Genomic DNA, 27,283 nt, shown 5'->3' with positions numbered 1-27,283 from the left:
TATTTCGATGTTGGTTGAGTTTCGGACGGGTCGGTTACTATTCATGGCCGACTCTGGATTTCATTTCTTTTATTTTGAGTTATTTTGCCCTTTTGCCTTGTTTGCGCGCATTATAAGTTTCAGAACGTGATAGATCGCTTTATACTGCACCGTTAGTCCTGGCGAGAGCTGGGCAGGCAGTCCGCTAACCTCTTTGGTTCGCCTTAGGGGAAGGTGGGGCTGTCACAGGTGGTATCAGAGACTAGGTTTGAATTAGCGTGGGTGTAATAGAAGTGCTTGACTTGAGGATTCTATTGCTTATACCTGTTAAGTGTCTTCATGTTATTTTTTCCTTTGCTATAGGATGGATGCGAGTGGTGACCCTAGTGCTAGTCCTTCAGGAGTGAGACCTCCCAGAGCACTCCCCGTGATCCCATATCAGATCAGGCAGAAGGGGGCCGTGGTGCATTGGAGCCCGGCCAACCGCCTTCGACGGTGTGAGTGCCGTGATACTTATGCTTACCCGAACGCCTTAGTTTTGGCTGTGGCAAAGGAGCGTGAGGAGCTTGCTAAGGATAATGCTAAGTTGGAAGCTGGGGTTGCTAAGCTGGAAGCTGAGGTGACTCAGGTTAAGGCAACCAACGAGAAGCAGGCTGCACGCATCAAGGAGCTAGAGTATGACGTGCACGAGGTCGAGGACAGAGTTGATGATCTATGCGACCAACTGAGGGATGCACGCGAGCGCGAGGTTAAGCGAGCTCGCAAAGTCAGGGGTCGTGCTGAGGCGATCCTTAATCTGTGCGACGACGGGCTCGAGGAGTCTCGGGCCGAGGCTGGGGAGGAGTCTACCCCGTCGCCTGGGTCCCAGACCCCAGCGACTGACTAGGCCTTGATCTTTAGGCATCTTTTGGATAGTTGGTGGTTTTTGTATGTACATAGGGATAGGGATAGAGCCTTAGCTAACCGTTTTGGGTTGGGTTAGCTACGTGTAAATCTCTTTTGATAGGCCAATCCTCGGGGGGATCGTTTGTGTTTGTACGTGCTTTGGCCGTAGTTGACTTGACTGATTGTATATATGTGTTTGGCTTGTATGTATGTGTGTTTGTGATTATGCTTGGACTGTATAAATATGTGTTATTGTGCAAAGTTTAAGTGTTACTTATATGTCTTGTTACTATTTTGGTTTAGTATTCTTGCCTAGACCGAGTAAAACTCATGGAAGGTACACGAAGTGGTCGGGGACGTGGGCGCGGTATTAGACAACCCACACCGGTTAGGGAAACGGGGGAAACCTCTACTGGACCCAATCCTGAACCGCAAATAGATCCGAATGTACAAATAGCTGCCGCTATGCAGCAAATGACAAACCTACTAGCACAAGTAGTACAACAACAGGGCCAGAACCCAAACCCTAACCCCGGAAACCCTGGCCATTATATCGAGAGCGAAGATAGAGCTCTAGAACATTTTCAGAAGTTTTTCCCGCCAAAGTTTGTTGGGGGACCCGACCCTGACGTTGCTGAGAAATGGCTTGAGAAGATGGTTGACATATTTGCAACTCTACACTACCCAGACGAACGCCAGGTGACTTTTGCCGTGTTCCAACTTGAGGGAGCGGCCCGTTCCTGGTGGAATGTAATTAGACAGAAATGGGAAAGGGAGCAGACGCCGAGGACTTGGGTGAACTTCATCCGAGAGTTTAATGCAAAGTTTTTCCCTCCTCTAGTCCAGGAGAGGAAGGAAGACGAGTTTATTAGGCTTCGCCAAGGAACTCAGACGGTGGCGGAATATGAGAGTCAATTCACCCACTTGTCCAAGTTTGCGCCTGAGTTAATCATGACTGAGCAACGACGGGTTCGGCGCTTTATTCAGGGCTTGAACGTTGAGATCCAGAAAGACCTCGCGGCGGCTCAAATCACTATGTAGACACCAAATTTTGAAATAATTTATATTCTTCGTTTTAGTGATAATTCTTGTCTATTGATTTTGTTAAATTCATGATTTTGTTTAGATGGTTTGCATTTTGTTCATTATTGTTGTTTTGCACCTTTAGTTGTTATTTTATTTTAGTTTTATTCATTTTTACCTTTTAGTTTGTTTAGTTCATTTGCTATTTTTTATTTTTATTTTTATTTTTGTCATATTAGTTGTTTTTTTAGCTTTTCAAGTTTTAGCAAAGAGAAAAAAAAAGAAAAAAAAGAAAGAGAAAAAAGAGAAAAAAGAGAAAAACGAGAAAAACGATGAAAATGGAAAATTGCAATTTTGCTGTTTATTATTTCTAGTTTATTCATTTTTATCTGATGTTAATTAAATTGTTGGTTTTCATTTAATTTTATTACCATTTTGTTAAATTACTTCAAAAAGGAAAAAAGGGAAAAGAAAAGAAAAAAGAAAGAAAATTAGCATTTTGTTAGCATTTCTGCATTTATTTTTTTATTTTATTTTTTATTATTTTATTAGTTATCTATATTAATTAGTTTAAAAAAAAAAAATTTTACCGCAGCATGCACGCTGCAATTTTTTGCAGCGTGCAAGGCACAACCTCAATAGACATCGGATGGCTGGATGGAAAGGGAAGGACAAGCCTTCATCCTCACCATTGGGGTGAGGGTTTAGGAACCTTGGAGTTCCATATAAAAGGGAAGAGAAGGCTCAGCCGTGAAAAAAGAGGAAGAAAATTTGGAGCTGACGGCTAAGAGAAAACTGGAGAGAACTGGAGTTGGAGGTTGAGTGAAAGAAAGGCTGAGAGAGTGAAAAAGGAGAAATCGAGAGAGGAGCATACGGGGAGAGGAGAGTAGTGGTGCACAAAGTTAGACGGCTAAGGAAAAGAAAGGGAACGGCTAAAACTAGAGAGAGCCGAGAGAGTTTCTTGGGAGAAAGAAGGGTAGACTGTTGGTGAGGGAAAAGGGAAGGAACAACAGAGGGAGAGGGAGCTGACGGCTGAGGGCTCCAGGAAGAATCTGAATAGCAAGGAAGGAAGAAAAGGTTTCTGGTTCGACTGAGCAAAGGAAAAGAATCAGGCGGTGCAGTTGCAAGAAAGCCAGAGAAACAAAGATTTCATCTTTTGGAATCCATCAAGCTTCGGTCAAAGATTAAAGGTAACATTTTTTTTACTTTGGACTGGTTTATAAGTTGCTGAATCATGTGCGAATGCTGAAAGTCTTGATCTTTACGCTTGATTGTGTCCTCCATACAAGTTCTACCTATGAATCTGGTTTGATTTTTATGGGAAATGTGTAATTTATGGCTGAGTTTTGAGGACAGATCGTGTAAAGTTGTTTTGTTTTGAAGAGGTGGATGGTTTTTTTGGGTTTTTGTAGGCTGCATATGTCCTGAATTCCATTGTTAGATTATGAAAAGAAAAATGGTGGCTGAAAAAATGGATTTTTTATCTGCTGAATGTGTTTGTTGCGTGGTTTGTGTTAACTGGAGTCTTGCGGAAGTAGTGGGTATAATTGCATCTCCATCTGAATTCATGTTCACGTCCGTTTTCTTGCCTGTTTGAAGGATGGAAATTACAGAAATTTCTGGACTTTGCTAGCAGATTTGAGTGCAGAAAATTTACTTCTTAACTTGCATGAAGTTGGCTGCAACAAGTTGAAGTCCTTTGGTTTTGTTGCAGCAACATGAGTCAAGAGTCTTACATTCATTATTGATTTGTGGCATTGATAGAGTTTATTTAGGACCCAACTACATGAAACAAGCTGCAAAGTTCACTCAGGAAATTCTGCCGCAGCTTTGGTTTTTTTCGGCCATGACCCATTTCTTTTCTTGTTGCTGTTTTCTTCTTTATAAATAGCTCATCAAGTGAGTTTTGTCACATAATGTGTTAGTTAATCTTGTTTCGAAAAAAGAAATTAGATAAGTAGTGTTTGAGTTTGCATGCCTAGGGTCTAAAACACATGAATCATGATCCAACACCTTGCTGAAATGCAGACAAGCAGGCTGCCGAAACCATTTCAGCATGTATGTTTCAGAGTTTTGGTATGATATATTTCCATGTTTTCTGGTCATTTGGATTGTGATCATTATGTAGTCTGTTACTTGGCTTAAGGTTATGATGTTGGGTTGAAAATATCTGATTAAAGCCGTATATTTGAATCAAAATCTGGTCTGCACCATGCAAAGGAAAGAAAGGCCGTTGGCTGGGAAAATTGCAGAATGTTTTTTGATGCTTTGCATGATCTCCTGTCTGAACTTCTGATGTTTAAACATAAGGGTCTTATGGTGGAAAGTGAGATGAATGTTTGGTGATGTGTTTAGTTGCTTGAAATAGAAATGTTGTTACTTGAGATAATGAAATGAAAATGCAAATTGCGATGGTCTCTTGGCTGCAGAAATGTTTGTTTTGGTTGCAGAAACAAGTTTCCACGTAACTGCATGTTGGTTGCATGAAAATAACTTCTGATTTTTGCACCTTGATCCCCAAGTCTCCCCTTAAGCCACTAAGGCCCAGAAACTTTGAAAATTTAATCAATTGGGTCCCTTGGATTTCGCAGCAATGTACTATGGCCCAATTACTTGACTTATTTGATCAATCTTGTTACTCTATAGTCTTCATTGCTGCTGGTATGTTTTGGTTAGACTCTTGCAAGTTTTTTTTAGGATGAGATCAAAGGGTTTCAAGAACTTTATGGGATAATTTGGGCTTTGTGTGGATTTTAGATGTTTTGATGATTCAATCAATAGTTGGGGGCTTTATTTCATGAATATGGAAATCTTAGGCATTTAAATGCTTCTAATTGTTCAATTCCATGTTTATGTGTTTGATTGCTTGACCCTTGCTTTGTTTTGGACCTTTAAAGTTCTTAAATGTTCGATTTACTCGAATGTTTGGGTAAGGGTTATGTTTGAGTCCTTAGTAGATGCTTTACTTGGAAATTGAATAGGTCATGCCTTCTCCTTGATCTTTAAGTACCTTTGACTACACTTAAGTGGTGATTGAGGAAATTTCTTTTTGACGGTTTGATGGATGTCATTTGATTTATTTACATTTTTATCATTAAATTGGTGCATTAATCTTTTGCTTTGGATGATTTTAGCCCAAGTTGTCCCGATATTTGGTGACTTTAGCCCCATTTAGGTCTTATTCATTTCGTTAATATCACCAACGGGGGGAGGTATAATTTCTTTTATCCCTTTTTGTGTCTCTCCTATGTGACTCAACGTGCTAAGTGAATTGCATGTCTACTTTGCTTTCCTAGCTTTTCTTTAATTCCTTTTACTTATGTCATTTACTTTTTATTTTCATTAAGTTATTCTTTTAATGGGGTATGTGTACACCTCTTGGCTTGTAATAGATAGGGCTGTGGCAAGCAATTTGGTCTATTTTCCCTTTCCCCTTTTGTTTTAGTTAGTGAATGTAATAGGTTCATTAGCTTGGTTGCATGCCTACGTGTTAAGTGTTAACTTGCTTTATTAGGTTTTTGCATCTAGTTGAGCATGCTAAGTGTTATGTGCTATATGTTTATGAGTGTTTGGCATGTCTACTCGCTTTTCATAGCCTGAATGAATGTGATGGATGAATGTACGTTTCCACTAGTCCAACTGTAACGACCCCACCTCCCCCTAAGGCGTACCAGAGGGTTCGGCGGGCCGCCTGCCCAGCTCTCGCCGGGATTCAGTCGTTCTTTAATCAAATCCAGAACAAATCACAAGAATAAATAGGGCAGCAATCCAAACTTAAAGTGGAACTTATATACATTGCTATCTCAAAAGGAAGTACAACCATCAAATGTACAAAGGTTCTCACTTCACCATACAACTAGCCCGTGCCAAGCACTAGGGCGAGAACCATTACAAAAGAAACAAAAGACCTAGACTAGGCTAGTCTATGCTCTCATCCTGCTCGCCGTCCCCTGTTAAGGAAAACAAAACTAAAGGGGTGAGCTAAAAGCTCAGTGAGGTTCCAAACAGATAATCAAACAATCAAACAATCAATTCAATACATTAAACATGGAGTACCAATAATTCAAAAAACATTTACAATGGAAAGCAATAGTAACATTCATTAAAAGGATACGGCTCACAAGGAGCAATTCGTTCATTTGTTCATTCGTTCTCCTGACATTTCCCCTTATTCCTCCAATCATTAGAAAATGCATTTTTCGTTTATCAATAAACCCTCGTTCGTTCGTTCGTTCGTTCATTCATTCATTCACCCCCGTCCTGGCTGTTGGCCAGTCTCCACCAACCTACAGGGTAATACTCGAGTATACCAAACGTTCACCCAAGTCCCTAATCGCCCGACCGACTCCGCTTCTGGCTCGAGACGACCGGTAACAAGGGGCAATGGCCAGTTCAGCCCAAAAGGCTTACATTCATGCGCAAGTAACATTTCAATCATTAAATCCTTGAAAATTGCACAGTTATTTAGGTCGAGTGCGATAAAGTACACACTCGCCTAGAAAGCTCGTTTTGGAAATCATTAAAAGCACTTAACACATTAGCAAATGATAACAACAAGCCATAGAATCAAATAAGGAACACTCACCTAGATATGCAAAATAACATGCAAAATCCTTCCGGATATTACCCTTAGTCACCAATGAAACCTAAGGTTGAACAAGAGAACATATTACAGTTTATCGAGCAAAACATTTAAGGGAAACGAAGATACCCGACTAATTAAGAGTAAAACGTGTAAAGATGACTTTCAAGTAAGAAGAGGGTTGTTTGAACCCAAGGATGAAAAATCATGTTTTAAAATGGAAAACCGGTCATGGTATTGGCCTAACAAAAGTATACAAGTTCAAATAGAAACCTAGACCTCGGGCGAAAATTTGGGCAGCACGCCCTTTGTGTTTACCTAATTTTCCAGCCATTTTGGCTTAATTATTTTTCCTCAACCACAACCCAACATCACACATAAGCAATTCAAGTCAAGAGCCGTTCCATAGGCTCACAATATCATAAGAATAAGAAATACAGTAATAACAAGTGCAGAAATTCAATTTAGCAAAAGACAGATTTGACGTATGAAAGCGGAAATAACGTATCCGAGGCTACGCTTATCGGATTAAGACGTAACCTATGCCGTTTCGAAGATAAGACTCAGGGTTACAATGTTCATGAAGGTCACTTAGTCCAGTTTCTAATGTAACTTGGTCAAATGCTCGAATTACTAAACCAGAAACCAATTCGTCGGCTGTTTAAATGCAGAACACTGTAATGGACATAACTCAGAGTACACAAGTCCGAATCAGGTGTTCTTAGAGGAATTTGAAAGCTAATTCAGAATAATACAACTTTCATGTTTTGGCAAAAAGCTAAATCAGAATGGATCCTAGTCAAAAAACGTGATAAACTGGACTTAACTGATCACACGGACTGCTTGGGAAATACTTAAAACAGTAAGGGTATTTCGGACTTTTCATGACCTAAGTTGCTCTGATTGAGCTGAAATTTTACAGAAACTTACAAAATACCATTCTCTACAACTTTCCTTCTTTGACCCAAGGCCAATTCGGCCTCTAACATGCAGTTACCAAACCAGACAGAATGGAAGCTAGAATTTCCAGAAATCTGAAATTTGTAGTTTCTAGTGCAACTTTCCCCAATTTCTCACTTCTCACACTACCAAAACATCTTATACAACATTAATTGTAACATACAAGCATCATACAACAAGTTGGGCAGAATTTCCCAAACCCTAGTTCATCATATAAAGAGGGGAAAAACTTCCAAACATGCTAGCATCCATGATTCCACTACTACTCAAGTTACTAGACTTAATTTAACCAAGATTGAAAGAAAAATTTAGAGAGATATCATCTTCCTTACCTTAATATGAGTTCTCCAAGTGTAGCCCAAGCCTTCTCTTTCCAAAATTTCACCACCAAACACTAGCTAATCACTCAAGGAGAAGTTTAATCGGTTTAGTTCTTTTGATTTCTCACTTTGTAGCTTGAATCAAGAAGAAATGAAGAAAGTTCACTCTTGTTCTTCTCCTCTCTCTCTCTCAGCTCCCTTGGCAGAAATATGAAGAGGTATGAAGCTAAGTTGTCTTATATTAAAGCCAAAAGGATTAGAACTAATGGTGTCCACAAATTGCCCAACACTTGGCCTAATCTTGGCCACTAATTTTTCTCTTTCTTTCCCTTGCTTATGAGCCACAAATTTCGGTCAAGCCTGCTGCCAAGAGAGAAGATATTTTGCTCAAGTTCAATAAATTTGTTTGGTAAGCAAAAATGGTGGTCAAGTGGTGCGTTCAAACGGTAGTGCGCGGGACCCGCCGGTTCGCGCCGTTTTTCTTAAAAACTCACGTACTAGGGTTTTTACTTCCCATTCACTAACTTTATATCATTGCTACCAATCACATATTATTTCTCACTTAAAAGTCACTTTTAATCCTCAAATTTAATCCTTACTCTGTACCGAAAATTCATCTGGCGAAAAATCGCGAAAACCCTAATTTTGCTCCAAACTTGAAACCGAAGCGTAACCCTATTTTCTAGGTTTATCTACACTTAATGTGAAATATTTGGGTAGTGGCCTTTGGTAAATACTAATTTTCAAATAAAAGGGTATTTTTGAGGAAAAATACAAGGAATTTGCGAGTCCTCACACCAACGCTAGTCGGAATTCATAGAATGGGCTAGTCCAACGCTAGACCCTTAGGGATTTCCCCTCGTTAGTACATGTTTGCATGTTTCACTTCATTTCATGCATTTTTCTTAGTTTTATCATTTTGCATGCCCCTCAAACCCCTTTTGCCTCCATTTTAAGATTTTCGCATTTCATGCTAGCTATAGGGTTCATTTGCTTGAGAGTCCCCTTAAATATGGGATATAGACGAGTGTGGCTTTTTCTAAGCCTTAGCACGCTTGTATCCTCTCTATAAAAGGGCAAATTGAGTCACGATTTAGGTCTCCCCGTACCTAATATGCATGAATTCCCTAGGCTCATGCATTTTTAAATCCACTCTACCATTTTATACCCTCATCACACTTTCATTTTTCCTCCCATTTTGCACACGTGCACCTTTATGTTTCTTCACTTGCACATGAACACTTTATCATCACTTGCACACATGCACTTCATATTATCATTTCACATACCGTACCTTGCCCACTCACGTGCACATTTTCATTTACATATTTATTGTTTTTTATTACTTTTTCAAACTCATGTCCTCACATTGCATACATGCATTCCATTCATTTGCATCCCACTCGCATTATTCGTGACTTCTTCAAAGGATCGTTATTGGGCTTCACAATTAATGTGATTGGCACCACTCAACTTTTGAAGAGAAATTTCTCCCAATACCCCTAGGTCTAGGGTTTGCATTCATGTAGTGCATCCAAATGTAATAAATTCTTTGGTTAAAACAAGAAAATCTTTGATTAAATCAAGCAACTAGCCTTGGCTAGGTCGAAGGGGTGCCTTGGATTTATATCCTTGCCTTCCCCTTCGTCAAATGTGACTCCCGAATCTTTTTCGTTGGTTTACGTGGACTAGGAGTCGTTTAAAAGGGGTATCTTACCACTTTTTCCTATTTTTCTTTAAAAATTCATTTTTAGGTGACTTGGTACACCTTAACTCATTACCAAGTGGCGACTCCGATTTTGATTTCAAAAACCCTTTTTAAACTACATTTTGGGTCAAATCGTCGCATTCTCAAAACCCCATTTAGACCCATTTTTCTTTTAAATCACAATTCATTTTCCAATCACAAATACATTTTTTAAAACCATTCATTTATTTATCAAAAAATGGGGCGCGACACACTACGTTTAGCGAGGCAATGGAAAAAGTCCAACGAGTTGAAAGTGCACGGTTGCAGGTCCGAAACTTCCAGGCTAAGAAGCGTGGCTTTCCTGGGAGTACGTCTGGACAAGGTGAGAAGAGCACTCCCTCTAAATTTGGACGCGGAATGGGTGGTGGTCGACATTCTGGGTTAGGCAGAGGGACTCCATTCAGGGGTAGTCAAGCTAGGCGAGGACAAAGGGGAAATACTCAGAGTGGCTCGGCTTCGGCACCTCGTGGTCCCTGTGGGCATTGTGGCAAAGCAAACCACTCCGAAGATAATTGCTGGAGGAAACAGGGCAAATGTCTGCGATGTGGAAGTGCAGACCACCAATTGGCTACATGCCCGGTCCTGAAACAAGACGGAAAGGGGAGCCAACCATCGTCAAGGACCAATACTGGACCAACCAAGGGAGACGGATCCAAACCTAAAGTTCCAGCTAGGGTGTATTCCTTAGAGCCCCATCAGGTCCCAGAGTCTTCCGAGGTTGTAGAAGGTACGATCCCTATTTTCCACCGCTTTGCCAAAGTTTTAATTGATCCTGGTGCCACTCATTCGTTTGTTAACCCTGATTTCATGTGTGACATCGATATAAAACCTGCTAGTTTACCATATGACCTAGAAGTTAGTACACCTACGGGAAATCAACGTTTGGTGACTAGTATGGTGTATAGGGATTGCGAGGTATGGGTAGGTGAAAGGAGATTTATAGGAGACCTGATTAGCTTGTCCATTAAGGGGTACGATGTGATTCTGGGTATGGATTAGCTAGCCAAATATAACGCCCAACTGGATTGTAAAACGAAAGTAGTAGAGTTTCGCATTCCTGGTGAGGCAACTTTGAGATTGGATATAAGGGGTAGGTTAGCCTCATCCGCTCTAATTTCGGGCATTCGAGCTAGGAAACTGATAAGTAGAGGGGCGCAAGGATTTTTGGCATTTTTGATTAATACCCCTACGGATAAGTCAAAAGTGGAAGACGTGGCCATAGTGAGGGAATTTCCGGATGTATTTCCTGATGAGTTAGTAGCCTTACCGCCGGAAAGGGAGATAGAATTCCGAATAGATCTTTTACCTGGAACTTCACCTATCTCAAAAACCCCTTACCGAATGGCGCCTGCAGAACTTAAGGAACTTAAGTTGCAATTACAAGATCTTTTGGAGCGGGGATTCATTCACGAGAGTGGGTCTTCTTGGGGAGCTCCTATCCTATTTGTGAAGAAGAAGGACGGAACCTTGAGGATGTGCATTGATTACCGGGGGTTGAACAACGTAACCATCAAGAATAAGTATCCACTGCCTCACATCGACGAGTTGTTTGACCAGCTGCAAGCAGCAGTGGTCTTCTCAAAGTTGGACTTCCGACAGGGATACTATCAGTTGTTAATAAGGAAGGAGGATATTCCAAAAACTGCTTTCAACTCAAGATACGGGCACTACGAGTTCGCCATTATGCCCTTTGGACTGACCAATGCTCCCGCCGCCTTCATGGACCTAATGCATAGGGTTTTTAAACCCTATCTGGACCGATTTGTCATTGTGTTCATTGACGACATTTTGGTCTACTCTAAGACACGCGAGGAGCATGAGGAGCATTTGAGAGTGGTGTTGCAGACATTAAGGGAACATAGGTTGTACGCCAAGTTTAGTAAGTGCGAATTCTGGTTGGAGAAAGTAGCGTTCCTAGGCCACGTGATCTCCCACGAAGGCATTTTAGTGGATCCGGCGAAGGTAGAGGCCGTGACCAATTGGAAGAGGCCAGAAAACCCCACGGAAATTCGCAGCTTTCTAGGGCTAGTTGGGTACTACCGAAGGTTCATTAAAGATTTTTTCAAACTAGCAGGACCTCTAACTGACCTGACGAAGAAGCATGGCCAGTTTATCTGGAACGGCCAATGCGAAACAAGTTTTCAGGAATTAAAGAGAAGATTGACCATGGCTCCGGTACTGGTCTTGCCAAATGGAGTGGACGGGTTTGCGGTTTATGCGGACGCGTCGCGAGAAGGCCTGGGGTGCGTTTTGATGCAGAACCGGAATGTGATTTCTTTCGCCTCTAGGAAATTGAAGCTTCACGAGCAGAATTATCCGACTCATGATCTGGAGCTAGCTGCAGTCGTCTTTGCTCTGAAAAAGTGGAGGCATTATCTATATGGGGTGATCTTTGAAGTGTACTCGGATCACAAAAGTCTTAGGTACCTCTTCTCCCAGAAGGAATTGAACATGAGGCAACGAAGGTGGATGGAATTCCTGGAAGATTACGACTGCACAATCAATTACCATCTGGGAAAGGCAAATGTGGTAGCTGATGCCTTGAGTCGTAAGGTGCAAGTAGTAGGATTGATGCTTAAAGAGTGGGATTTATTAGAATCCGTGTGCGAGTGGAGACCCTGTCTTGGGAGCCATAAGGTGATATTTGGCAATGTTAGGGTGACCTCCGCTCTACTGGAACGCATCAAAGGGGCGCAAGGTGAAGATTTGATGGTACAGAAGTGGAGAGAGAAAGTGGAAAAGGGAGAAACTACGGACTTCAATTTGAGTCCTGAGGGTATTTTGAAGTATCGAAACCGAATAGTAGTACCGAGGGAAGAGTCGATGAAAATGGAGATTCTGGAGGAAGCTCATCGGTCCAAGTATACAATCCATCCGGGCAGCAGCAAGATGTATCAAGACCTGAAAGGAACCTATTGGTGGGACAATATGAAGAGGGAAATCGCTCAGTACCTGCAGAAATGTCTCATTTGCCAACAGGTGAAAGCAGAACATAAAAAACCATCGGGTCTGTTACAACCCTTGGAGATACCCGAGTGGAAGTGGGAGAACGTCACGATGGACTTCGTTTCCGGTTTACCGAGGACGCAAAGAGGACACGATGCCGTTTGGGTGATCGTTGATCGACTAACCAAGTCGGCCCATTTCTTGCCAGTGAACATGAAGTATTCAATGGACAAGTTGGCCCGACTGTACATGGACGAGATAGTAAGGTTACACGGTGTTCCTGTGAGCATCGTCTCCGATCGGGATCCACGGTTTGTATCTCGATTTTGGCAGAAGTTTCAAGAAACCCTGGGGACTAAACTCAATTTGAGCACGACCTATCATCCTCAGACGGACGGCCAGTCAGAACGGACGATTCAAACTCTCGAGGACATGCTACGAACGTGCATTCTGGACTTTGGAGGCAACTGGGGTCAGCACATGACCTTGGTAGAGTTTGCGTACAACAACAGCTTCCATTCGTCGATTCAAATGGCTCCGTACGAAGCTCTCTACGGGCGCAAGTGCCGGTCACCGATTTACTGGGATGAAGTTGGCGAAAAGAAAGCACTGGACCCGGCAACTATTCCATGGATGGAAGAGGCTCAGGAGAAGGTCAAGTTGATACGGCAACGAATCCAAACAGCTCAAAGCCGACAAAAGAGCTACGCTGATAATCGAAGAAAAGACTTGGAGTTTGAAGTTGGAGACTACGTGTGACGCCCCACATCTCCCTAAGGCGGACCAAAGGGTATCCGCGGACGCCTGCCCAGCTCACGCCAGGACTCAAGCAATTCCATTCAATTTAAACTCGAACTAAACACTTCGATGAGAGCAACACGAATACAATAATGCGGAAGCGTTCAAGCTTAACAAGTCACTTAATGTATCACCGGTACATCGGGTAATCATGAAACGACTTAAATGCAAAGTACACATCAAGGCCCCAAACTTTTCAAGCTTACAATTTCCAAAAGTACAACCCAAACCAGGGCCTAGTCAAAATATATAACAGGAGTCTTAACAAAAGTACAACGGATGGTTCCTTCATATTTCTCCAAGATTCGGTCCTGTTAAGGAAAACAAAACTATAGGGTGAGCAAAACGCTCGTGAGGCCAAGAACACACATGCAAGCACTTAGTCAAATAACAATCCCAAATTTAATAAATAAAATCACGTCTTTTCAACAATCAATTATTCAAACAGGAAATGTAATCAGAAACAATTCAAGGATATAGTAGCTCTCAGGAGCTAAATTCCACTCGCTCTGCCGATGACATTCGTATACCTTCCCGCATTAACCCTCCTGTCAACCGGGTCGGTATTTCCATTTCCGTAGATCACCACTTACTTCCCTCCGTCCACCGTACACCCCAAGGGCCCACAAGTCTAGTATAAGGCGATACTCGACGAGTATGCCAAGCAAGACCTCTTATTAGGTCGAGCTTATATGTATCTCATGGCTCGCCCAAATCCCCGACCAAGCCCATTGCTGGCTCAAGTCTAAGGACGGCCTATGAGTTTGGGCGTCCCCCATTCATTTGAAGGTCGAGGAGGTTCACTCCAACGACACAAGCATTCATGATATAACATTGCATTTCATTCATTCATTCAATACATTTCATTCATTCATTTGAAATTAGAACGAGTGCGATAAAGTACGCACCCGCTCTTATTTTTAAAACTTCCAACAATTACCACAAATAAGCAAGTATCAAATTCATACACTTGACACTCACCGAGCAATTCAATAAGAATTATTTTCTGGGAGTTCAAGTGTCCACTGTGAGATCCTCTTGAAGGTCTCCTTGTGCGCCTGGCAATTAACAGTGGATAATCACACAATTAATCCACTTATCAAGAAGATTGTACACTAGTACAATCTAAGGATTATTTCGCAAAAAGGAACCTCAATTACACGTGAATCGAGGTTCAACTTGCCTTTTATTATGTACAATATTATTTGAGTTTTTATCATGAAAATCGTAAGCAAAACGTTTAAGAATATCAAAAGAATAAAGAGTTTTTGAAAAACTCTATTTCTTTGAAATTGGAAAATTTTCCAGTTTTATGATGAATTTTTGAAAAATCGTAACTCGCTCGGTATAAGTCGAGAATTGGAAAACTTTATACCGTTGGAAACCTCTTAGAGAGTACTATAAGTTCCTAGAAGACACTTTTCCATGAATCGAAGTGAAAAGTGGTCAAAAATGAGCTTGAAGACGCAGGATTGGTTTTCATGGCAGAATTAAGTTGGATTTCGGCCAACTTTGAAAATTCGGCACGATTCACACGTTGCAAACCGGCCTCTGAAATTTGCAGCTCAATTAGTGTTGCAAGTGAAGTTTATAACAAAACAAGCGGATCAAGAATCGGAGTTTCGAGTACCAAGATACGGTAGCTCAAAGTTGAGCAAATTCAAGACTGGATGAGAATTTTCCAGATTTGAACCTCTAACTTTAGTAATTTAATTGGGTATCGAAACGAACTTGAATTGGCACCAAAATTGGCAGTATTTCAATACTATATGGAAAGTATCTCTCTATCGAATTTCGGGGAAAAATACCTTCGGCAAGGTAGTTAACTAGCCAACCAAAGTTCAAGAAAAATCCTAAGGCAATCCGCCTTTGACTTTCATTTTCCAAATTTCCAATCGTTTAACCAAGAAAGTTATCCAACCATGGTTCATTTGTGAAATAAGGGTCTAAGATACATCCATGATACCTTTGGTAAGTGTTTAATATCAAGAACATCAACTAACAAGTTCACTCCCAAAATTTTGTTCCAAACCAGTCCAAACATTAGGGTTTTTCAAAACAGAGCAGTCCACTTTTTTCAGTCACAACTCAGTCAATATAGCTCGAAATCGAGCATGGCTTACGCCGTGGGAAAATACATTCATAGAGTTAAAATATCACAGAAGAAATCGTTTCCAAATTTGGCACCAATCTGGTTCAAAATCGGGCATCAAGTTGCTGCCTGAACACTTCATTCCAGACGAACAGAGCAACAGGACAGCGAACTTAAAACATTTGGTTCGGCTTGTTCACAAAGAATCAGAACGTGCATTATATACCAAATTAAAGCCAGGAATGTCTAGTTTCCAACGCCACCAACGGCACATGATTTTGACATCCGAGGACAGAGTTATAGCCAAAATACTACTGCTGGTCAGAGACATACGCGAATCAGTTTTCCAGATTGCTAGTTTCTGAAGAAAATTTCATTTGCTCAATCAATCCTCAATATTTTCCAATGAAATTTTTCACACATCTAATACATCCTATAAACATCCAATTCAAGCCATTAAACCATTAAAAATTGGCCTGGAAATGGCCGAACATGGCAGGGGCAAAATCGGAAATTTTAGCTTCTTACACCCAATGAAGTTTCTACTAATTACCCACTACTAAAGCATCATTATAACCACTAAACCAACAATATAATTACCATCAATCATCACATCAGCAACAACAACCCAAGTGTGGGAATTTCAAGAGCCCACAATCACATTTTTACACCATACACAAGCTAACCAAATGCATGCATGAACTTAACAAGGTAAGATAGCTTCCAAACTTCAAGTTTTCAAGAGTGGATCATCACTTACTTTGGGTTGGTGTTCAAGCAGAAATTTCGGCCCTCTAATGCACCAGAAAAACCGTGATTTCCAGCCCTTGTTTGCAGCTCAAAATGATCCTCAAGTGTCAAGCTAGGTGTGGTGCAAGTTTGGTTAAATTTGGAGATGATTTGGGGTGGTTTTGAGTGAGATTAGTGAGCAGAAATTTTGAAGCAAATGTGGTAGAGAGAGGAGAGTGTTTGGTCGGCTGTGAGGAGAGAGAAAATGGAGGGAAATCTGACTTCTTTTAGCTTCCAAGAGAAGGTGAAATAAGTGGTGGTAATTCACCCAAAAGTCAACTCTCATTAGGGGCCGTTTGGTGCGATTACGGCTCGATTTTCTCGCGCGTTTGGTTCACTAGCGCACTAAACCTCCAAGGCATATATATTCATGTAAATATTATTCACTCTTAATTGTCCCGAAATAAGGGTCTAAAGTCCCTCAATTGAAGTCGCGCGCGTGAAAACGCGTACCGTCAAATTTAACGTTATAACGCGAAACTTCCGAGAATTTCTTATAACGATTGCACTATTAACTATCACTTGAATATTTATTCATAAGATTACCTATTTTAGGACCATAGTACAAGTCTTCAATATTCCAAGCTTATTGTGCTACTACGCGGATAAAATCTCCAAGTACTATTCACTATTTTTACTAAACGCGCTCTAGGAAATTAATTTTCGAAACGAATCATTTTAAAAATATAACGAAGTTATATTACCATGTATTTAGGTCTAATAAGACTAGAAAATATTCCTTGGAAATAAAATCCAATTAAATAATTTATTAAGCCATAAATTAGGCATAAAATAATAGTTTTTACGAGTCCTCACACTACGTATTTCTCAAGATCACACCCTTACGAAGTATCACAGCGGGCAAAGGAAAGAAACTTCAACCGCGGTACGTCGGACCCTACAAGATCCTGCAAAGGGTAGGAGCGGTCGCGTATCGATTGGAACTACCGTCCAGTCTCTCTCGAATCCACGATGTATTTCACGTCTCGATGCTAAAGAAGTACCATCCTGACCCATCCCATGTATTGCAACCGGAGGATATCGAAGTAGATGAATCACTGGCCTATGAAGAGAAACCGGTCCAGGTACTTGATCGGAAGGTCAAAGAGCTTCGCAACAAGAAAATTCCATTAGTAAAGGTGCTGTGGAGAAACCACGGAGTTGAGGAAGCTACTTGGGAAGTGGAAGAGGAAATGCAGAAAAAGTACCCAAACCTTTTCGGGAATTAAGGTGAGAAATTTCGAGGACGAAATTCTTTTAAGGGGGAGAGAGTGTGAGAACCCGTAAAACCCTAATAATTTTCCTAGGGTTTAAACCCTTTAATGGCATGTTTTCTGCGTTTTCTGGTGTTTTTGCCCCATTTTTTTGATAAGAAAAATAAATGGTTTAAAAAAAATGTATTTTTGTGATTGAAAAATGAATTTTGATTTAAAAGAAAAGTGGGTCTAAATGGGGGTTTGAGAATGCGACGATTTGACCCAAAATTATAGTTTAAAAAGGGTTTTTTGAAAAATACGGAGTCGCCACTTGGTAATGAGTTAAGGTGTACCAAGTCACCTAAAAATGAATTTTTTAAGAAAAATGAGAAAAAAAAATTAGTAAGAAACCCCTTTTAAACGACTCCTAGTCCACGTAAACCAAGGAAAAAGGTTCGGGAGTCACATTTGACAAAGGGGAAGGCAAGGATACAATCCAAGGCACCCCTTTGACCTAGCCAAGGCTAGTTGCGTGATTTAATCAAAGATTTTCTTGTTTTAACCAAAGAATTTATTACATTTGGATGTGCTACATGAAATGCAAAACCCTAGATTCTAAGATGTCTCTTGTAAGGTTTTTGGTCCCAACCACATGAATTGTGGCGGCCAATGAAAGAAAACCTTATAGAGGTCGATTAATGCAAATGATGATTCAAGTGCAAGTGTGTAAGTGTATAAAAAGGTGCATGTGTGCAATTGTATGGAAATCCAAGTGTGTGTGTGCAAGTGTATGAAATATAGTGATAAGTGTATATAGATCGTAATTAAGCGCAAATTTGTGAAGTAGAAACCAAAATTGAACAATAAGGAAAGGAAAAGTAATGAGGAAATGTGAATTGAAAAAGTGAGTAAGTGAAAAATTGAGAATGAATGAACCTAAAGGAATGCATCAGGTCGGGTATGGGAACGACTCCTAACTTTTTCGACTTCGATTTTCCCTTTGATTAGAAGGCAAAACTAGCGTGCTAAGGCTATCGAGTAGCCACACTCGCTCGTTTCCCTTATCGGAAGGGACACTCAAGCAAATGTACCCTAACTAGCATGAAATGCAAGACCTAAAGTGAAGGGAAAGGGGAATCGAGGAGCATGCAAAATGATAAAACTAAAAAAAAATGCATGACATGTAATGAACATGCAAACATGTACTAACGAGGGGAAATCCCTAAGGGTCTAGCGTTGGACTAACCCATTCTATGAATTCCGACTAGCGTTGGACTAGTGGAAACGATAAAAGAAGCCACAACTAGCGTTGGACTAGTGTGGTGACGTACATTCATCCATTCCATTCATCCACACTATAAAAAGCGAGTAGACATGCGAATCACTTATAAACACGTAGCACATAACACTTAGCATGCTTGACTAGATGCAAGGACCTAATAAAGCGATTAAACACTTAACACGTAGGCATGCAACCAAACTAATGAACCTATTACATTCACTAACTAAAACAAAAGGGGAAGGGGAAAATAGACCAAATTGCTCGACACAGCCCTATCTATTACAAGCCAAGAGGTGTACACATACCCCATTAAAAGAATAACTTAATGAAAACAAAAAGTAAATGACATAAGTAAAAGGAATTAAAGAAAAACTAGAAAAGCAAAGTAGACATGCAATTCACTTAGCACGTTGAGTCACATAAGAGAAACAAAAAAGATAAAAGAAGTTATACCTCCCTTGAGTTGATGCCTTAAATGGAGTGAAATCACTTATTCATCCTCCAAAATAAAAGAAATGGTCAAGGTACCAATTTATTTGGGAAAATTAAAGAAAATGTACAAACACAAGCTCAATTGATCATAAAACCTTTAAAATTGTGACTTAAGTGTAATTTGAGCAAAGCATGGTAGCTAATTAAAGCAAACAAGTAATGAAGTTGTAAAAAATTAAAACTATCAAGGACCAAATTGAGGAAATCATTCAATTGGTTGGGTCATAGTGGAACAAGGGGAGACTTGGGGGGTCAAAGTGCAATTTCAGGATTATTTCATGCATGCACACGAAGAAACTTTCTGCAACTTTGTTGGTTTCTTTCTTCTGCAATTTTTACCGTAGCATTCTTTCCATCTCATTACCTCAACCCACATTTTGCTATCTTAAACGACTAATGCACTACAATCATTAAGCATTGATCTCATTTCTCACCATAAGACCCTTGTGTTTAAACATCAGAAATGCATACAAAAAATCATGCAAACATCGAACAATAAAGCTGTACAATTTTCAGCTACGATTAGATACACTTGTGGTGTTCATCCGCTGCAATTTTCATTTTTTACTTTCACATGAAAACTTAACAGCCTTGATAGCAAACAGCTTCATGGAAATCCAGTCACACAGCAAACAACAAAGAGGCAGCAAGCAAGCCGTTATAAAAATCCAGCAAAACAGACAAATCAAAGTTTTGTTGACTGCAACAAAGTAGAGAAATCCAGGTAACTACCCTCCACAAACAAAACGTTTTACTTATCCAATATCAGAAAACAAGCTTTGATTAAAGTACTAAACCTGATGAACTAGGCTTCTGGAGCCAATTGTGCACAACAAAAACGACACAAGACAACTTATTGACACCGGATAACAAAATTTCGGTAAATCAGAATGGAAAACAAAGGACTGCTGCAACAAGCTAAAAACTTCAAGCTCGTTGCAGTTTTTTTAGCAATCTCGACTTCACGGACTCATCAAGAACAACGAGAACCTCTAGACAGGCTACTAAAACATCATTAAGTTTCAACACTAAGCATGCGAGCGAGAGCAAAAACTGGATTCTCAAGGTTTCAAAGTCCCGGCTTTATCAAGCTCAGATGAGCTTCAAACTTCCCAACTCAACCCAGAAAATGGTAATCACCTCAACATAGAGAACAAAAACTGAAAAGATAAAGCAAAGCCCATAGATTCAAAGAACAAGTTTCATCAAGACTTCATTTTTCTGCAACCCGTGGAACCAATATCAGCCCAAGATTCATGTTCCACAGATTTAGATTCTGATGAAAGATTTTGCTAAAGAGACAAGAGAAGAAACTATGATTACCTCAGAATCCTGGTGAAGTAAAATGATCATGGAAGTCAGGTCACGCTGATTCACGGATCGCAGTCGAGGACCTCCGACGCAGAATTTTCAGCAGTGGAGAACCCACAACTTGGAGCTTCAATTTAGCGGCGTTGGGGATGTTTTCAATCGACGATTGCTAAACGAAAGTTGCTCTCAGACGTTCCAAGAAGGTGAGGACAAGCAACCTCTCATAAATACGGACTAAAAAGGTCAGAAACCAGCCAGGAAGAAAACTGATTCGTCATCCAAATTTTGACGAAATTTCTGCAGAATTCTTCTCCTTCTTTTGCTCGTTTCCTCTCTTGTTTCTATTTCTCAATCCAACCCTTTCTTTTTTCCTCTAGAACCTACGCCGCCCCCCTTTCTCTTTTCTCTCTCATTTTTCTTTCTTTTTTTGCCGTCACCTCCCCTGTTTTTTTTCACTCCTCCACCCTCAGCTGTCATCCCTTTGATTTTTGTCAGCCGTCCTTCCCTTTTTGCGGCTGCCTTCCTGCCTTTTTATTTATATGGGAACTCCAACCCTAAAACCTCAGCCTTTTTCTCCATATTTACAGCTAAGGGGCTGCCAAGAGCCCCTCCTTGCAAGCTGCAAAAACGCAGCTTGCAAGTCGCGTGTTCATCTCCTTTTTTTTTTCTTCTTTTTTTTTCCTTCTTCTTTTTTTTTATATAAAAGTAATTTAGCAAAATGGTAACAAATTAAGTAAAAATCAATAATTTAATTAATATCAGATAAAAATAAATAAACTAGAAATGATAAACAGCAAAATGACAATTTTTCATTTTTTTCATTTTTTCATTATTCATCATTTTTCTCTTTTCCCTTCTTCTTCTTTCCATTTTTTTTTATGATTTTTCTTTTTTTTCATTTTTCATGATTTTTCCTTTTTCTCTTTTTTTTCATTTCAAGAAATTCTATGCTAAAAACTTAAAAATAAAAATAAAACTAAAAACTAAAAATCGAATAAAACTAACACGACAAATAAAAAACTAAAAATAAACAGTAAATGAAATTACACCAAAAATTTGGTGTCTACATCTGGCTTAGAAATATTTTCTTGGTGGTTTTTATGAGCAGTTATAGTTTTTAGATGATTTTTCTAGTATTGGAGAGTTTTTGAAAAATTAAGAATATATAATGGACGTGGGACCCACTAGTGCGAAAAGTTCGGAAAAATTCGGCCAATAAGGTTAAGTTTCGGATACTGTGTAAAATTTATCGGGTGTTAAGAGATAAGTAGAGAGTGAGATTTGATTGATGTGAGAGGAAAAAGAAGTGATAAGATTGCATTAATGGTGTGACAAGTGTCACCATTTTATGGGTTGAAGTTTAAGAGTTACTATTCCACTTTTTGACCTTTTGACCCATTTAGTTAAATATCTCCAAAATTCACTAAAATTCCCTCATTTTTCCTTCACCATAGCCGGCCCTCTCTCTCTAACAAAGAAGGAGAAAAACCTCTTCCAACTTCAAGCTTTCCACTAGCTTAAATCATCTAAATCAATCACATAAACTAGTTTCCATTCCATACAACTTTTCCATTTGGTGTTGGTGGTGAGTTTGGTGAAGTTTTTGGAAGAGCTAAGGTGGTCTACAACTCCTCTTCTCTTGTTTCTTAGGTAAGTGATGATTGACTATTCCCTTACACCTAATGATGCTTAAATTGTGCCTTATGGTAGTGATAGTGAAGCCTTTTGTGATTTATTTCTTGATTTGAAGTGATTTAGTGAAGTTTTTATTTTTTTTGAGGAATTTGCTGGTTTAATGTGATCATGGTGTTGTGGTTGTTTATGATGGTTGATAATGAGGGGTTATGACTCTAGTGGATGTGAATTGTTGATAATTGCAACCAATTTTGGATTTGGATTGAAATGTGAAATGTTAGGGTTTCAAAACCCCTAATTCTGTCCGGTTTTGGATCATAGGGTTAGAGGCCGAATTGGACTTTACTCAAAACATGAAAGTTGTAGGTATTGATGAGTTTGAAGTACCTGCAAAATTTCAGGTCATTTGGATTAGTGTAGAGTGAGATATATCGATTTTACTGTTGCTGTTCTGGGTTGATTAGAATGCGAAAACTGCACTAGTAATTGGCCAATTTTACTAGAATTGGTTTGGATTTTGTTGTTGGTGTCTTCTGATGAAATGTAGCTGGATGTCTTAGCTATCATATGCCTTTGGAATCAATGCATTTGGACTTGTGTAGACTGAAATAGACTAATTACAGCATAGTGCGATTTGGGAACCTGCAATTACGGTTCTGGTTTGGTAATCTGCATTTTTGACCTAGTTGTGCTAGGATTTGGACTGAGTGGCCTTCTACATTGTTGTAGCCCTGTCTTTTAGCTTCGAGATGGTGGGTCTTACACCCTCATCCGATAAGCGTACCACTTTTTGTGCCATTACCGCAAAAGTATGACGAAAACTGTTTTTTTTGTTAAGGCCTAAGCTAATGCCATTTCTTAATTTCTGGTTACCTATGATGCTTATTTATGCATATGAAACCCTATTAGGGTTATAATTGGTATGGCTATATGACTCGTTATCGAGTCTCATTGCATTTGTTTGCATGTTCTAGGAAGTGACGTTGGTGCACGACGTTCGTTTAACGGCGGTGCATGAAGTATCACTTACGTGGTTAGTGAGTATACTACTCACTTAAATGTTCTAATGTGGCTTTGCTATATGTGAAATTGATGCCTTGAAGGCTTATTTGGCTATTGGAAGTGATTGAGGTGAGGGTGTACTTGACCGCCCTCACCCCCTTGTGATTTCATTCATGACTGCTTACTGTTTTACTGAAATACTGCACATGCTATATGAGACATTGAATTACTGTCATGGAAAACTGATTTGGTGTCGTTTGGATGAATATCCAATGGCCTTACTATATCACTGAGCTCAACCCCGTTAAGTGGTCAATTGGATCGAGCCGGCGAGGGCTTGGTCGTGAAAATTGACATGCCACGGGGACTGTACTGGGGAATCTTGTAGTAATGAGACTCTCGATTCCAGTAAACTCGAGTATTACCAAAATGACTGAATGGAGTGCGGGCCCGGTTGGGGAATGTTGGGTGGAAGGAATGGAAGTAAAGAGTTGTCTACGGTTGGTTATTCTTTAACATTGACGGAGGGTCAATGAGGTTGGATCAAGAAATAAGCGCGGAAATGGGCTCTTGAGAGCCGTCCGTATCCTTTCACTGATTTGATTTACTTCTTATTTGCATACTTGAACTGAATGGTTATACTTATGTGATCTTAGTTGCTATGGTGGTTGTATTCTCACTGGGCATTTAGCTCACCCCGTTTCTTTTGTTTTCCTTACAGGAATATGACTCTTTTGGAATGAATTTTGTTAAATGGTTGCCGAATGAACTAGATGAATGCCTCTTTTGTATTGTATATAAAATGGGACCCTAAATGTATCATTAGGGCCGTTTTCACTGTTGTTTTGGCAACCCACATATGTAGTGACTTTTGTATCACTTTTAAATGCCATTGTGGCTTGTAAATGGTTAATGTTATGTTGTATATGTATTTCGATGTTGGTTGAGTTTCGGACGGGTCGGTTACTATTCATGGCCAACTCTGGATTTCATTTATTTTATTTTGGGTTATTTTGCCCATTTGCCTTGTTTACGCGCATTATAAGTTTCAGAACGTGATAGATCGCTTTATACTACACCGTTAGTCCTGGCGAGAGTTGGGCAGGCAGTCCGCTAACCTCTTTGGTTCGCCTTAGGGGAAGGTGGGGCTGTCACATTTAACAACTTTCAATTCACATGGAATGAGTGCAACTCCGATGGTGAAATTGAAGAGGAAGAAGAATCTGCTCAATTGGCTTTCATGGCCATTGGAGATGATGAGGTAACAACTTGTAACTCTCAATTTGATAGTAATGATGAAACTGATGATGATCTTGAATCTTTCATTAAAAAATTACATGATAGTTTGAAAGAATCTTATGTTAGAAACAGGGATTTGAAACACAAAATTAGTTTTCTTCTTCAAGACAATATGTGCCTCTTTCAGGAAAACAAGAAGCTGAAAATTGAAAATGATTTCTTGAAAAAGAATGAGATCGATTTACAAAATAAGCTTAATAGAAAAACAAGGTTTTGTGAAATGTTCAAAGAGGAACAAGGTGATCTGAAAAGAATAATGGATAATTTAAATGAGTTACTCCAATATAAGAAACAAAACTGCTTTCAAGAAAATGGAACAAAACCTCATTTTGGCACTTATGAGAAGAAGATAAATTCTGCTGCAAATAATTTTGCTATTTATAAGAGAAAACAAGTAAGATTTATTAAATCTTTTCATGTATATAACCCCTTGATTATGTGTAATTTCTGTTGTCAAAAAGGTCACATGAAAAGTGATTGTTATGTGAGAAATAACATGAAAAAAGGCATGAAATGCATGTGGATAGTTAGGCATGATGCTAACTCTCAAGGACCCAAAAATTAAAGGGTACCAAATATTAGTTCTTGAACTCTTGAGTTGGTGAATTTGGTGAACATTACTAAGGAATCAAAGTGAGTGCTCAAGATACATGACCGGTGATCCATCACAATTCTTCAAGTTCAAGCCAAAGTTTTGTGGCAAAATGACATTTGGAGATGACATGAGAATTAAAACAATTGGATTGGAAAATATTGGTAAGATCGATGAGATTCTTGTTCATAATATTCTTTTGCAATTTTCTTTTGATGTTTCTGATATTTTAAACTGAGTTTTTCTTGATATTTTTGAATATTACTGAAATTTGATGATGACAAAAAGGGGGAGGAATGAATAATGCTGATCGAATGATGCTGATCTAATGATGATTTGTTTTAATAATTATTTTAATTGTTATTTCTCTGTTTGATACTTCTTTCATTTCTCTGTTTGATACTTCTTTTGGTATCAATTCTTTGTGATATGTTGGTAAATGTTGGTATGTTTGTGATTGTTGAATTCTAGTATCATCTCTTTATTTTTGTTTAAAATACTAGATTCTCTATTATTGTTACTGGATTATGAGTGCTGGTTTTCACTCTCATTTTATGATGACAAAAAGGGAGAGAAATGGATGCTATGTGAAAGGGGGAGTTATTCTGATATTATAAGTTTGTTATGTGAAAGGGGGAGATGTGAAAGGTAGACTTATTCTGAGATTATAAGTTTGTTACTTAAAATTTTTTGATGCAATAGGTGAGGGTGAGCTTATGCTCATATGCACAATCTTTTTCTTTTTTTCATCCATTGTTTTGTCATCATCAAAAAGGGGAGAATGTTGACCTTGGTCTATAGTTTTTTATGTTTACAAAAGAATGGATAATACTAATATCTCTTCAAGAAATATTTTCAGTTATAAAGTAAATCAGATTCAAAGATCAAGTGCAATTGACAGGAACAAAGGCTACTGAAAACTGTCGGATGCTTGGATCGAACGTCCGATAATCATTGCGCAACTTCGAACGCATGAAGAATTCCACCACCGGACGTCTGAAGGAAATAAGACATTTTCCCTGGCTCACTGACCTCGATCGGACGCAAGCATCGGATGTCCGATAGGATCGTTCAAACTCGACGAAACCTGTCGGATGCTCACAAAGACAATACCGGACGTCCGATAGAATTGAAAAAGATTTTGCAAACTCACTGCCTACTGTCGGACGCATGCTTGGGTAGTACCAGACGTTCGATACTCTAACGGCTAGTTGACTGTTCAGTTACTTTCTATTCGTTGGAAGCATTAATGAAGCACTTTCTTGGTCTCCTATAAATAGAGCATGGTCAGAATCTTCAAACAACTTTTGCACACTAAAGATACAAAAGATCTAGAGTAGTTTTAGTAAGAAAACACTCTCCAAGGAAGATTTTTAGTCTTAGTGGTGTGAGGTTCATTGTAAGCTTTTCATTTGTGAGTGAATACTTCATGAGTGTAGTTTTGTGAGGGTTGTCCTGAGGGATAGTAAAACTTCCTAACTTGACCGAGTGGAGTTCGGGGCAAGGACGAGGTGAACTTTCCTTTGTACACAAGAGTGATTGTAATTCATCAACTTGAAGAAACTTGTTTGAATTAATCTACAAGCTCAAGAGGAGTTTGGTAGTTAATTGGTTTGCAATTCTTTCCTTTTTATTTACTTATTGTTACATTTGTGATCTTTACATTGCTTATCTCTTCTACTTCTCTCAAGTGATTTTGTTTATTCATTAATTGATTCATTGTGTGATCACTTAGAAAAGAGAGTAAATTTCATATTGAGCAAAAAGTGCCCATAACTTAATTAGGTTTTTAATCAACCTAATTCACCCCCTCTTAGGTTGTTTTTGATTCTTACAATACTCGAGCAGTATCGCCTTATATAAAAGAAGTGCGGGCCCAAAGCGGGGGATGAAACGGTGAACGGGGAAGAGTAAATGAAGTTCTACGGACTTAATACCTACTCGGTTGACGGAGTGTCATTGCGGGGAAGTATTTGATTGAGCCTTGGCGAAGCAAGTGGAATGTAGCTCCTGAGAGCTCTCGTATCCTTATTAAGTGTGTTTTATTATTAATTGTGAACTACTTGAATGTTATAGCTTTCATTCTCGTATAAGTGCTATTGTTATTTGAACTATGTATTCTGTATGTTTTCTTGGCCTCACTGAGCATTATCTCATTCCATTAGATTTGTTTTCCTTAACAGGAGTTGGAATGGAAGCAATTATGGAGAAGCCGACTTGATGCACTTTTGACTAGGGTTTTGAATGTAATTGATTAAATGACTTTTGAAAGTTGTATATTTTGGAGAAAGTGATATACTTGGTATCTTGAAATGTAAGAATTGAATATTTTTTAAGGAAGCGACTTTTA

Source organism: Coffea arabica, chromosome 4c (assembly GCF_036785885.1).
Source record: "Coffea arabica cultivar ET-39 chromosome 4c, Coffea Arabica ET-39 HiFi, whole genome shotgun sequence".
NCBI lineage: Eukaryota > Viridiplantae > Streptophyta > Magnoliopsida > Gentianales > Rubiaceae > Coffea > Coffea arabica.
The sequence above is the reverse complement of the archived record's forward strand: the minus strand, read 5'-3'. Positions refer to the sequence as shown.